Source organism: Pseudopodoces humilis, chromosome 1 (genome assembly GCF_049639895.1).
Source record: "Pseudopodoces humilis isolate 2021_Gansu_Grassland_sample_001 chromosome 1, ASM4963989v1, whole genome shotgun sequence".
Classification (NCBI taxonomy): domain Eukaryota; kingdom Metazoa; phylum Chordata; class Aves; order Passeriformes; family Paridae; genus Pseudopodoces; species Pseudopodoces humilis.
The window spans coordinates 48049770-48063932 of NC_142200.1; positions in this window are offsets into that span (position 1 = coordinate 48049770).

The window sequence follows — 14163 nt, forward strand, 5'->3', positions numbered from 1 at the left end:
TGGCTTGGATGTGTTGAGGGCAACCAGAAGAGTAAAAGAAGCCTGAAGAGTGAAATATTTGGATATTTCTGCTTCATAGATGAGTAGTGAATGTGAGTTATGTATGAATGCAATTCCTGTTTTCTCTTCACTAAAGACAAAAACCCTTCTTTAAGAAAAAAGTCTCTCTTTGCACTCCTGCAGTATCATCAGGACTTTTGGTGAGCAGTGGTCTTGAGCATGTGCACATGTTGACAGGCTGTAGTGAAGAATAAACCTCAAATTAAATGAAAACTTTCCAGCAGGGATATTAGGAAATTCACAAAGATCACTGAAGTTCCATTGCTTCCTGAACTCCCCAGAAGACTCCCAAAAACCTATTGTCTTCAAGGTTGGCTGAAAATTACTGTGACATCAATACTAATTTTGCAAACACTTAGGAATCCTTCCATCACATTTAAGGCTGTCACACTGTGAGAAACATACTTGTTTAAAAAATAGTAAAATGTAACCACAATGGGTATGGAAAAAGCAATATTCTTGGGGCACAATGAAAGTTGTTATCTGTTTGATGTATGCACCTTCTCAAAGATCCTTTTTTTTTTTTTTACATACTCAAGAAAAGCATACAGATGTTACCAGAGACATGAAAATATTTCACTATTTTTAAGGGGTTAATGGAAAGCAAAACAAAGCAGCTGTAACTTTAAATCCTGATAATTTAAAAGATGTTGCTCTGTCATTATTACAACTCATAAAAAATGTATTGTTGCCATAACAACCGCCTCATCACATGTGAGACTGCCTGAAAAGCTTTCTTTAATCAGACAGATACATGGGCCCAAAACTGAAAATATTTCACCAATACCTTCATGACATTTCCTCTCTTGTAAAATGAACTTTAATGCACACAATTATTTTTTAACAATCATTATAATAAGAAAAAAACCCCAAACACTATTACCAGAAGACTCTAACAGATCCTGCTTCTCCTCCTAGGCAGAAAATTTGTGTCAGGGAATGATTGCATTTCTTCAGATGGAATAGGGTCGATGAATGCGTTCAATGTACATTCTCTTCACTGCCATCATTTTCCTGGGGCTGCACTATATATCATTTGAATAACACTCCACATAAATCCCAGATGGTGGCAGGACTTGCAAATGATCTAATGTGGCAGCCCCTGCCTGCATGCAAGGATTCATTGAAGAGAATTGCATTTTAATGGCAGTAGAACGTATGCCACCTGGCTCCATCTGATGAAAATCCTACACAAAAGAGCAACCACATTTCCCATCCTATGGGCCCGAGACTGATGGCTGAGTATGGGACCTGCAGGTAAAGTTGCATAGTTCAAGCAGAAACATGGAGCTGGCTGGGAGGATGGCTGTACAGAGGGATGGGCAGCATGTCCCCATGCCCTAAGGCAGACCATTGCACAGCTGCTGCACAGCACAGGTGTGTGCTGAGATGGAGAGCAGTGCAGTCACGCTGCTCTTGGCTGCCCAGAAGTCATCTCTGCAGCAGTGGCCACGTCATTCCTGTCCCAGACCTCCACAGGAACTGTCTCCTCAGATGGTCACACATGGGCTGAAGGACCCAGCCTGAAGGAGCCAGCAGAAGGGCTTTCATCCGAAGTCCCATTCCCAGGGGAGCCTAACCACCAGATTAATAGGTATCTGGGGACATTGGCTGGGCTTAGAACAAAAATTTTGGCTTTAAGTCTCACCTTCCAAATTTTAGTTTCCACAAACTGAAGTTTTCCAGGAAGGTCTTATTTTCTTGGATTTTTGTCAGTCAGCTCTCCTCTGCCACACAAATGATGTTTAATGTGCTACATTTGATAATATAATATATCCTTTCTTTCCATATGGGTATTTTCTTCAAGTTTTGCTAATTTTCAGTCTTAATTCTTCTTAAGTGACATTCAACAAGTAAATGCATTCCTTTCTAACATATTATCCTCTTCTTTAATTATGGTTTAATATGATTTTCAGCTTTGGATTTTAGGTGTCAAAGTGCTTGACTCAAATCCAATAGGAATATTGCTTTCTGTGCTTCCTTTGCTTTGTGTTTCCTGATTTTTTTGTTTTCCAGGATATCCCAAAACATTCTCAATGTGCTCGTACATTCACTGGTGCTAGGTGCCCAAACTAGCTGTATAGGTGGTAAGAGTGTTGTGCACTTGTCATTATACTATTCAGACTTCAGCAAATATCCCTCATAAAAATGGAACAGCCCAGAAATATGTTCTGATTTCCATTTCCTTCAACTGAAATTCTATTGTATTCTGCAAATACATATTTTTCTTAATCCCTTACTTCCACGGACTGTGCTAAATTTACCTCTAAAAAGGAGAAGGAAACAAGAAAACAGCACAGAGAATTCATATGGTTCAGAGGAATATGTGTCTAATGTCAGAGAACGGTGGATTAGAGAAACCACAGGTCTGATTCATTCTGGCAGTTCCTGACGTTCCTCTGTTTTTCCACAGAAATGCACGAGCAATTGGTGAAACACCAGTCCATGGCATACACCTGCCTCACTGGTAGCTCCCACACACACAGGGGGAGGTGAGGACAACTTTGGGAAAGCTTTCAGCAAAAGAGGAAGAGAAAAAAGAGGATGATAGAACAAAACTGCAAGTGAAGTCAACCCATAGGTTCAGGGAATGGTTAAAGGCAGAGTAAGAAAGAAAGATGTGATCCTCAGCCACCAATAAACCATTTCTCTCACAAGTCACCGCTAGAAAACACATGCTGAGTCACGGGCTCTATAAGCAGTAATTTTAGGAGGGATGATTGTTAGCTAGTTGAAGTACAGTGTAAAAAGTCCCTTAAAACACTAATCTGCTTTGGAAATATTTTAGGTCATTCAAGAAATATACAAAACAATCTTCCTTGAAACCCATCTGTCTGTCCAGACAGTTTTGGATCACAGAGAATTAGCTGTTTCTTTTGCTCATATTTCTATTAAAAGGTTATATGTTAAACTTAGTACTAATGAGAGGAAAAATAATGGCATTCAACCTCCATCCCCAAATGAATCCCTCCTAGTATTGTTTCATGTTAAATGTCGAGATCGTTATGCAATTATATTTCAAATTCACACACAGATGTACTGTGCTTGCATATTTAACTATGTTTTCCTATACAAGGCCTGCTTTCTGTCTTAAAGACTGAATCACTAGCTGAAATGTCCCTTCTGGCCACATTTAAAATCTTGATTATAATCTTTGATGAAACAAGTAAGTGAACAATCCTTGTATTTAACCACAATAAATTAAACTGATGAGCTTTCCTGGCAGATTTATTGCTTTTCCTATGGATGAAGTTCCACTGGCTGATCATATGCAATCCAAAGAAAGTCTTATATAAGGAGAGGGGGTGAGGAAATGGATGCATTATATTTTACTTAAAAACAGTACATTACCGATACGTAATCAAGGTTTGTGATTTTTCCTTCACACTTCTATGAGAACCAGAGAGGAAGTGTCAAAGGCAAAGTTCAGAGACTCTGGAGTGTAGTGGAGAGATGCAGGATAGTGCCAGGAATGCTTTTAGCCAATAGCAGTCCTACCTGACATGAGGAGATAGGCTTTAGTTCTTTGCCATCATATTCACTGACTACAATACAGTGACTCTTTTGGCAGCACTCTAAAATATATACTCCAAAATTGCATGTACTTATTTAAGACTATACATGAGAAAAGGTAATATTTTCCTCTTAAATGCAAGAACCTGTTGAAGCACTTTTCCATCAGGAAAAGCAGCTTAGGATAGGGTTTGGTCTTGACACTGCAGAGATTTTTCTCTGTAATACGGAGTCAAAGCCTCAATCCTGAGCTGCAAGCAGAATCGGACAGGAGGGCTTTCCTCCCTGAGTTTCCTGGCCCCTTTCAAAAGTAGACACAAAAAAAAAAAAGTATGCCCTCCCTTCACATTTGTCTCGGGGCTGCACTAATGCTAGCTGATAGCAAACCAGAAGAAGGCATGCCCCAGAGTGAGGTGACACACTGTCCAAGTGAGCTGTGACCGTGCATGAACTTTGATGGGCAATTGTTAGCAACAGGATTGCAGATGGTGTAGCAATAAACAAAGTTCAGTGCATGAAATGACACAAAAATCTCCACATCCAAGAAATAGTAATTTTCCCTTGCAATTCTTTCCCTTAATTTTCTCCTGACAATCAGATAGAGTGTGGGAGGCCATCTCTCTGCAAGAAGAAGACAATCACTGCTCTGCAGTCCCCAACAGGGTGAACTTAGTCACTGCTTAGGGAGAATGACAGGTCTGAGTCAATTACTGCAGACTTTCTACACACAACACGCTTGCTTCTTTACTCCACTCAGATAGAAAACTTTTTTAAATGCAATCCTACGACTTTGTTTTCAGACCTCTTGTAATAAAACAGGAAGTGCTTAATGTTTCTACTTCTGAAATTTTGGTCACTCATACTCAGTCACTTCAGACCACCTAGTGCCAATCCAGGAACATGGCTAAAATTTGTTGACATTCCTTTCAAAGACCGGTCAATTTGCAAGCACCTTGTGAAAAGAAATGAATAACGTTGCCTTCTGTTGCAGATAAAAGTTGTTCCAGACACCAGCAGCCAACTCAGGCATCAAAGAATTTCTGATCCAGTGGAGCCCTCACAAGCCTAATCGATACGTCAATTGGATACTGCCTTGCAGGGCACTATCTCTGTAATAATTTTCTTTTGACTTTCTTCTCACCCTGTGAAATATCAGGTGAGAAAAACCTTCAATCCAGAAACAAACAAAGACACAGAGATATATTGCAAAAGTGATGGTGAGAGAGCTGGGCAGCCGCTTCACTACAGGGTTACAGGCCACTGACATTTGACTGACATTCCTTCAGCAAAAGACAAACAAGCTCTGGCTACTAATATTCATTTTTCTCCCTCCTGCATACCTCTTTCAGAAGTGGTAACCCTCTGATAATTGCTTCTCGATTCTCCCCTAAGAAATGGGTAAGATGGAGCTCCAAGCACACTGTGCAAAGGCAAACACAACAGAAAGAGATGAAATTCTATTAAATTCCATTGTTCTTACTTTCTTCTTGTCTAGGTTTGCTGCTTCTGGGTGACTATGGATTCAGCATACTATACATGGAGAATTTAATTAAGGAGGTCCAATGAAAGCAAACCTTTCCGTGCTCAGCACGCGCACTCTGATTTCAGTTTTAGAAGCTTGCGTGATTACTGCAGGAAGCAGTTACACAGGAAAGTAAATTTTGATTTTCCTTCATTCTTAAACTCTGTTTGATTACATCTGGTAAATATTGTGCCCTAAAGTCATTTAATTATTCAGCTTTTCCACTTTAAAATAATATTAGTGCTGTATGAAAGGTTACCTGGAGGGCCAATTTTAATGGCTGAATACATCCTGAATATTCAAAATTATTTCCAAATGTTTACCAACCCCAGCTTTAATATTCTTTTACAAGCATACTTAAATTTCACTGTGCCCATCAAACTTCATTTATATTTCTGATTTAACTGCTGGGTTACTCCAGCTGAGGGTTTCTGGATATTTTAGAAACAGGTAGCTGTTAAACTAAGTTCTGGTTGAGAGGATATTTATCAGTATATTGCAATTTTCAAGACCTTAATCCCCCATTAGATCTAAATCTACCCTCACAAGACACTAATTATGGAAATGCATTCATATATTTCAGTGATGTTGGTTACACATTGACACCTGCCTCAGATGGATGAATGAAAAAATACTGCTGCAAGTTAAATATGGGTCTCTTAGACACATGGGAAAGGAGATGCAGCACCAGGCTACCACCCATTGCAGCAGAATTTCATTTCTATGCACTTATAATTGTTTCAAAGATGATAGATAATTTCCAAATACAATCACAGAATAGAAACAGACAAAAAATCAGAAGTTAGTTGAAATATTTCAGTATAAAAACCTCATATTTTTGCATTGATTAAAGTCCCAGACCGAGCAAATATTCATTTGGAGTCACTAGACTATACTCTCCATCATTTTACATGCTGCTATTTTGTGCAATAAAAAGTATAGGAAGCACAGCAGTATCTGTCAAAAGTATTGGCAAAAATAAGGCACTCAATTTCAACAATTTTGCTAGTTATAGTATAAAAAATTGTCCTATTACCCTGCCTATAATAAATAATAATCTTCACAAGGGTTTGAAAAAATGATATTACAGTCACATGGATTCATAACTCTTGGGATATCTAAATGGGGGAATAATATGTAAGGTAAGCAAAGCCTTTTGGAGCCTTCCCTTACAAACCACAATCATACAGTAAAGACAGTGCAAAGTTCAGCAAAGCCAGCTGGAAGGCTTCTGTGAGCCTCAGGAAAAATTGATCAGACTACGACAAAGGCACTTCAGTCAAACATAAATAGAACCCACATTCATTCAATAATGGTATATCACTAGCTTAAAAGATGAAGAGCTTTTCTGTCTTCTAAAAAAGAACATCTGAGTTGGAAGTGTGATGTAAAATCCCTTACAAGTAGATGAATCAAAATGGATTTTCACTATCTATTGGCTCACACATCTGTCACCCAAGTCCCTTGGTTTCCATCAGATTTAGTGTCTGTTCCAAATCATGAGGCACTTTCCTGTTCAAATTGCTAAGGCTTTACTTTTAGCACTGCAACAATATGGGTGGTTTAGGCTGAGGTAAATTTCTCCACAGGAAAGAAAATCTGGTACAGCTTGAACTCCTTGGAAAAAGGAAAAGAAAAAGAAAAGAAAAAGAAAAAGAAAAAGAAAAGAAAAAGAAAAAGAAAAAGGAAAAGAAAAAGAAAAGAAAAAGAAAAAGAAAAAGAAAAAGAAAAAGAAAAAGAAAAAGAAAAAGAAAAAGAAAAAGAAAAAGAAAAAGAAAAAGAAAAAGAAAAAGAAAAAGAAAGAAAAAGTGACTTTGACAGACAAGAGCCATGTAATTTTTCAAAGTGAAAGGCAGCTATTTGACAGGGTTATAATAGACTCAGATATACTTGTCCAAAGGAATACCATGCTGCCTTTACTGGCAGCAGGACTCTGCTATGATGAATATATCCATTTCTTCAGGTCTCCTGGGAATGCATGTCTGAGGTTGGGGGTTCTGGTCTCAAGGTGAGGTCTCACTTGGGATTGAGATCTGGTTTACAAGCACACAAAATCAATCAAACAAACCCACCCAGACAAAAGGGACATGTCTACATTTTTTGTCGCTGAATTGAAATTCTCTAAAGTGATCTGATGTTATTGCACTTCCTGGTCAAAGAATGGACTTTCCTTGAGGCATCCCTAGGGCCCATTCTGAACAAAACAAGAGATGCTACAGGAAAACAGGAAGTTCTCCAAGGAACTTAGAGGAAAATGCTCAGCCACCAGAACTTTTGACAGGAAGTCCATGTGGTTTTGCAGGCATGAAAGAAGACAAAACTTTAATCTCCTGAGGCTAATCATGGTTTACTCAAACTACACCCCAAAGTCTTCACTCTGTCAACGCTTCATTTCAGGAAATAAAAAACAATAGGGAATAAGGGTGAATGCTGAACTTCACTAGCTGAGCAGTCTTGGAAGAGATTCCAAGAACTCCTTCATATACTTGAGAGTGCTGCTGGCACCAAAATCATCTTATTTTACTGTGATGTTGCCTTCACCTAGGTGAATAAATGTTCAGCTTCCAGTTTCCACACAAATATCATCTCACTTGTGAGGTTCTTTGTCTTCCAAACAAAGCTTTAGCATTTTGGTGGTTTTTTTTACTGAAGAATTTCAGCCTGATAGATATTGGCAGTGGAAGGCATGTTAAATAATGCATGAAGAAAAGGATGGACACAAGAAGTGTCAGTTTTCCATTTTATACTTTTTCCCCTGAAGCCTTTGAAACATATTTTATGCAGTTTCTTTATAATTCATACAAATACATAAAGGCTAACCCTTCACATTAGGGTCTCATGAATATACTGTGCAAATTCATATGCAAAGCAGATGTAACCCTCAGGCCATTGCCACATGCCCAGCTGTAAAAGAGGTACCACTGTGTCAGGCAGCATTTTGTTGTTTCTGGCAATCCCTCTGAATTTAAGTCAGGAATGAAACAAAATGGAACAGACAAAGGCAGTATATTTTACACTCCTTTACACTGGAAGTACAAGTACAGATCAACACACTGTCTCTAACCTTGTGGGATTTTTAGCTGTCTCCAGGGTAAATAAATCAGCCTCTATTTTGTTCCTTCTCTTAAAAAATGCCCACAATTCTGTCAATGATTTGAAAGTAGTAGTGCAATGATTTGAAAGTAGTGGTGTTGTAAGATATTTTCTCAAAAACTGATTCCATATGTACAAGAAACATCCTTTATTTCAAACACACATATATTTGCATTGCTTGCTCAGAGCTAGACTATGGCAAAACAAATGGATGATCTCATTCAAGAAAATCTTTCTAATAATAAATGTTGCCATCATATTTTGATAAAGAAAATAGCTTACTAGGAACCTGTCATTACACTAGAGTCAATATGGAACTGAAGAGAAGCATCTGAAAACGTTTGCTTCAGCATGATCCAAAACCAACTGAAACCACTGGAAAGACTTTCACAGTCTTTCCTGAACTTAGTCTTAATCCCTTCCAGGCATCACACTCTATCCTGCATTGATACTCCCACCTAAACAAAGTTGAAATATTTGTGCATCAAAGAACAATTATTCTGAGAAGAGCAAGAACAAAAAATACTTTCAAAGAACATTTTCTACTAAAAATTTAATATTAGTATTTTACCAGTTGGCTAAAACAGCTTAATATAACCATGAATATTGACATAAGACATCCATTAAAATCTTAATTAAAGTGCATTCTGCGTAACAGCAATACATGGCAGTACAAGTCATCTACAAAACACTAGAAGGGCATTTGAAATTTGAAAAGAGCAAGTGCAATTCTTCTTAAAAAATACATAATTTATCTCAAGAGACAAAGAAGTTTTCAAATTGCCCAGCACTTTAGGTTTGCCTGAAATTACACACACATCGTGTAATTTGGTCGTTATAAATGTTATTATTTATCCTACACAAAGCTATCATGTTATCTAGGTTGAGGTCCCAGTAAACTGGTGCTTTTGCAAAAGGGCTTAACACTTGTAGCTGTGATCCAACAAATTCTCTCCACCATAATCTCTTTGGAATTAATAATTTATTATACTTAACGAGACTTCTAACATGCAGAAGATTAAGACAAGTCATTATGTCTTCAAAGGATAATTTCCTACCAGGCAAAAGTAAGAAAGCAGCAGACACTCAGTAGGAAGAATGATCGTTCTGCCTTAGACAAACAGCTCACTATTTTTTTTTTCTAAAGGTGTGAATTAATCAACTCCAGTTATCTCTTATGAAGCCATTGTTGCTTAGTTTTTATATATAACTGTATGTCACAAATCTTTATATTCAAGTGTTGCACATCTGTCAATTAGCATTAATGTAATACAAGGCTCTGTTTGTTAGGCTTTATGAGAGCTTAAAGTAGTTAATTTCCCCTCAGGTTACTCCTAAGCATTGAGCTTAACTTCAAAACAGTAAAATCTCACTTTCCTCTCTTAAAACATCCTTCATTTATCTCTTTGTCAGCAGAAATTCTATTTCTTCTAAACAAATGCTGTTGTTTATTGACACTGTGACAGCAAATTTGCACAGCAGTAAAAACATGGTCCTTGTCCTCTACTGCTTCTTCCCTTCCTTTGGATCTCATGTGCACCACGCTGGATCAAGACTTAAAGGGTCTTCACCAAAAGAGACTACCCCAGACATCTTTCCTGGGTGAGGCTGACCAGTTCAGATTAAAGCCTCAGATTCAGACACACTCAGAAAATTGCTCTTGCTTGAGCCAACTCATTTCCGTAACACATGGTCAGAGGAGGAAGTGGCCCTTGCCATGTAAGAAAGGCAATTGCACCCTTGTGAAGAACTCATTGTGCTGTCTGTGTTTGGTTATACATTTATTTTAGACAGAAGCATGCTCAGTAAACCTGGTAAAAGGAAGCTATGAGAAAAATGGGAAGATGCTAAACCAGGGTTGAGGTCACCAAAAAACAGATGCCACCAAAAGAAGGTGGGACAAATTTAGAAAGAATAGATTATGGCTTTACACTAGGGAAATAAGTATGGTAGGATCCAATAATGCAGGTGGGGATAAGACCCTGGTGTGAAAATATCTGTGAACAGGTATTTTCAGTCCTTTCTTATCTCCAGAAGAGATTACTTTTCAGGATCTGATCTGGTTTCCACTTTTCCGTTCATATATGACAGATCCTGGTGTCACTTCCTTAGGCTGTGGGACCAATCAATGTGAAAGGAGAAAAATGGGAGATGAAAATGTTTACCCATTTAGAGGCTAAATATTTGCTCAGAACTGGCCATTCTTTCCTTAGGGGACTTTGGAGGAAGAGACTGGAATCAAGATACAAGATTCATCTTTTTTGTTTCAGCCTCTTGCACTCCCAGATAGGAAAAGTATGTGCAGAATTAGGGAAGAACTATTGAGTCACCAACTTTCGTGACCAGCATAGAATCAGTGTTAGCTGTTTTTTCCTTTGGAGCTGAAGGATGAGATTTAGCATCTGGGATGACTTTTTTTGTGGTATGATTTCTTTAACTACTGCCTTTGCAATGAGCCAAAAAGAATGTGGGTGCCATGCTTCTTGATATTTCCTCTGCATTTACCTTTTCTCATTAGAATTTATTTTAATAATCACACATTACTCCAGAGCAGCAAAAACATGCCCTTGTTTGTGTCAGAAATATTGCACTTGGTATGCAAAGTTGTTTTTAATCTTCAGATTGGTCTGCATACGTACGGATAGCGCCTTACAGCATTGTTTTTGCAGCCTTAATGGGGAAAATGTACGCACTGGGGCAAAGTAATTGGATTTCGGCTGAGAAGCAGCATTTGAATGAAATCAATAAAGATTCTGTCATCTAATATTTTAAGTTTGGTACAATGTGTATACTGCAGGTCAGTGTAAATTCATTAAAAAGATCAATGCGATTAAATTTGTCTTGGGTGCCTTGAAATATCCTAGGGTGACTTGAGAGGAAGTTGCCAAGGAAACAAGAGATGCAACTCAGAGAAACATTTAGGTGTTTTAAGTTGATGCCTGAATTCTGCTGAGTTTCTGAGATAGTATAAGATGGGAAGTTGTCATGGAAACAAAATTCAACAAATGGTTAATGAATAGCCAGGCTGGGCAATTACTGCAGGTGGCTGTGTCAAACAGTTTGGACCAGAACACCCTTAAAAAATGAGAACTCTCCACAGGTCCTTGGTTGTTGTTTTTTATACCAGATAAAAAGAGAAGAGGATTCTTAGGCACCAAAATGGTAGATGCATTCTTAAACCTGCTAACAAATAGACATCTTTATAGCTGTGTTAATTTTGGATAATACAAATCATAACTCCTTTACCAGCATCAAGAAGCTCTCCTACAGGTAATCAACCTGCTTTGAAATTCAGATATAATTCTCTTCTATTATTGTCCATATTAAATGAAACATTTTAAATAAAAATACTTCTAAAACTCAGTTTGTATCTTGATTAGTGTCTCTTCTCTTCCAAAGGCATTTTGTTTGACATGTGATTTGGTTTTGCCCTTTTACCCTAGGTTTAGTCCCATGTCTACTTTTTTTCAATAGTAAATCCTTGCCAAAGTTATTTTAATTTCTGTAATAGAACATAATAGTCATTTTCCAGGATCAAACAAGCATCAATGTTTTTCTTCCTTTATTATTCCATTTCAGCTTCTCAATTTCCTGTCTCATTAGGCCTCAGGCATTTGTTAGCAGTGCTTTAGGGTCTCAGCACTGAAGTGAAAACCCATAAGTTCCTATCAAATTCAAAGGAGAAATCCAAGAACACATACAGCAGCATGCATTGCATATTCCTTTTTAATGCATTGAGGAAACCATGGCACTGGCAGTCTCAAGGAGATTAGCTGATACAGGCTCCATAACTGAACATGCAGAAGGCATTGCATTCTGTTATATACAGGAATATATATATATATATATATGTGTATCTATACATACATATATATACATTCTGTTCTATGCAGACAGACTACACCTAATGAATAGATAAGATAGATAAGGTAACCTAAATTCTTCTGCACGAAAATTGCTTTCACAAAACTACTTGAAATCCACAATAATTTTACTTCCCCAATGGAATTCCCTCAAATAGTTGTTCCTGGGAAGTATTTCCCATCTAACACTCATACTATAAACATCATGCGATTTAATTTGCTTAAAAGCTCCTAAAGGCCATTATGTTCTGGCTTCAGCCTGTCACTTATAAAAATAATGGCTTTTTGAGACGTTTCACAAACATTTTTGTCTGCCTTATATAGCAAGGGATTAAGATGCCAAATACTGGATGACAATATTTGTAGCTACCTCACCATTTTAAGTTATAGCTACAATTGTAAAATTCACATTATGTCATTTGTGCCAGCTATACACACACACAAATGGGACATTTTGAAGCATATCTGCGCTTGCACAGGAATTAGGGTAAAGAAAGCTTGTGTCACTAGAAATGCCACACACCTCTAATGAGGTTAAGCTTTTTCATGAAGGCAGAAAGATCTTCCATTCCCTCCTCCCCACCACCACCACCTTGCACCACAAGGGTGATACAGGTTGGTGGAGTATCCACACACCCTGTCTCCCTCTGCCTGCTGCCCCAGGTTGTTCCTCATTTAGTGCAGCTGCCCTGCACTGAGCTGCACTCCTGCTGCACAGGAGAAAAAAAATAGGAAATCCATCCAAAAATACAATACTTCTAGCCCAGCAAGACCCTTCCAATTTGTTCTGGGGTTTTTGTGGGATTTTTTGACCTAAAGAAAGGGAAAGTAAGATGGAGTGTTACTTTCAAATCTGTCTTCACATGAGGTTCACAAGGTCCAGATGGATGCTTGGATAGAAGGAAAAAGAGAATCCAATGTTCACAACCTCATTAAAATTCTGGAAATATCAGCATTTCCCCAGACCTTTGAATAAAGATTTCCAGGAGAATCTCAGCTTTTATTTAAGTATCTGGACTTCATGGTCATGTAGAAAAGTGCTTAAAAGGTTTAGAAAGAGAGGACAGAAAGGCTAAGCCTGTATAGGATTTTTGTATGCTTTTTTAACATCTATATATTATTGAGAAGCTTAAAGCGTAATACATAAATGATTGGGACTGGTCAAAAATCAAGACTCCAAATGTGAACCATATTTAACAAGAATGCATGCCCTTGGAAACCACACACAATTTCTTTTACACCAATCCTCCTAGCAGAAAATCTAAATAGAATTAGGATTTTACCAAGCACCAGATGATGTCCCTGAGCTGTGAAGGGTACAGTAAGATAAAGAGAGGAAAAATAATTCATTGTCATTCCCAATGTAGTAGTTAAGCCTACCTTGCCCTTAAATGTATTTTGCAGCCTGTATGATTTTGTAATTGTACAGCTTTGTGCTAAAGATAATACAATAACCTTGAATTGCACTTTATAGCAACACAATCAATTAGCTACTTACATATGGACAAATACTTGAATATATTGTATTGTGTCTGGATGCTACGTTACACTTCTCTCGTAGACTGCATTCAATTAACTCAAGGCTGTTGCGAGTTCCTGAGCCTGCTGCAGAATAAAGTCCTTCAGAGAAAGGGCATTTGCCTCTTATGTGTCAAGATATTCAAACTTTAAACTTGAATGAGCCCTCTGAAAGTTTAATTTCAACACTATTAGTGCTAGAAAGTCTCTTTTTAAGGCCTGTTGCAGTTTAAGGCAGGTAAAGAAGCAAATCAGACTCTGGCTCACTGCTCATTGCCCAAAGATGGTGTAGTCAGCTGGATAAAGGCAAAAATGCATTTTGTCTGCTATGCAGTCAAATATCATATGTCCTCAGGATTTTTTATAGCATTTACTAGAAGTTATCAACTTCTTGAGATCATAAGTAAAGGGGTATGGGAATAAGGAACATTAAAGTTGGGGGGGTTTCTCTTCTCTACTATTTGTATTAGCTAAGAAAAAAAGGTGGTCCATGTTAACAGCAGTATTTTCCCAGCAACTGATTTTGCTTGGTGCTCTGAAAATATAAGCTGAAGAGATATTGAAACTATGGGAATCCTAGGATACAAAGTTATA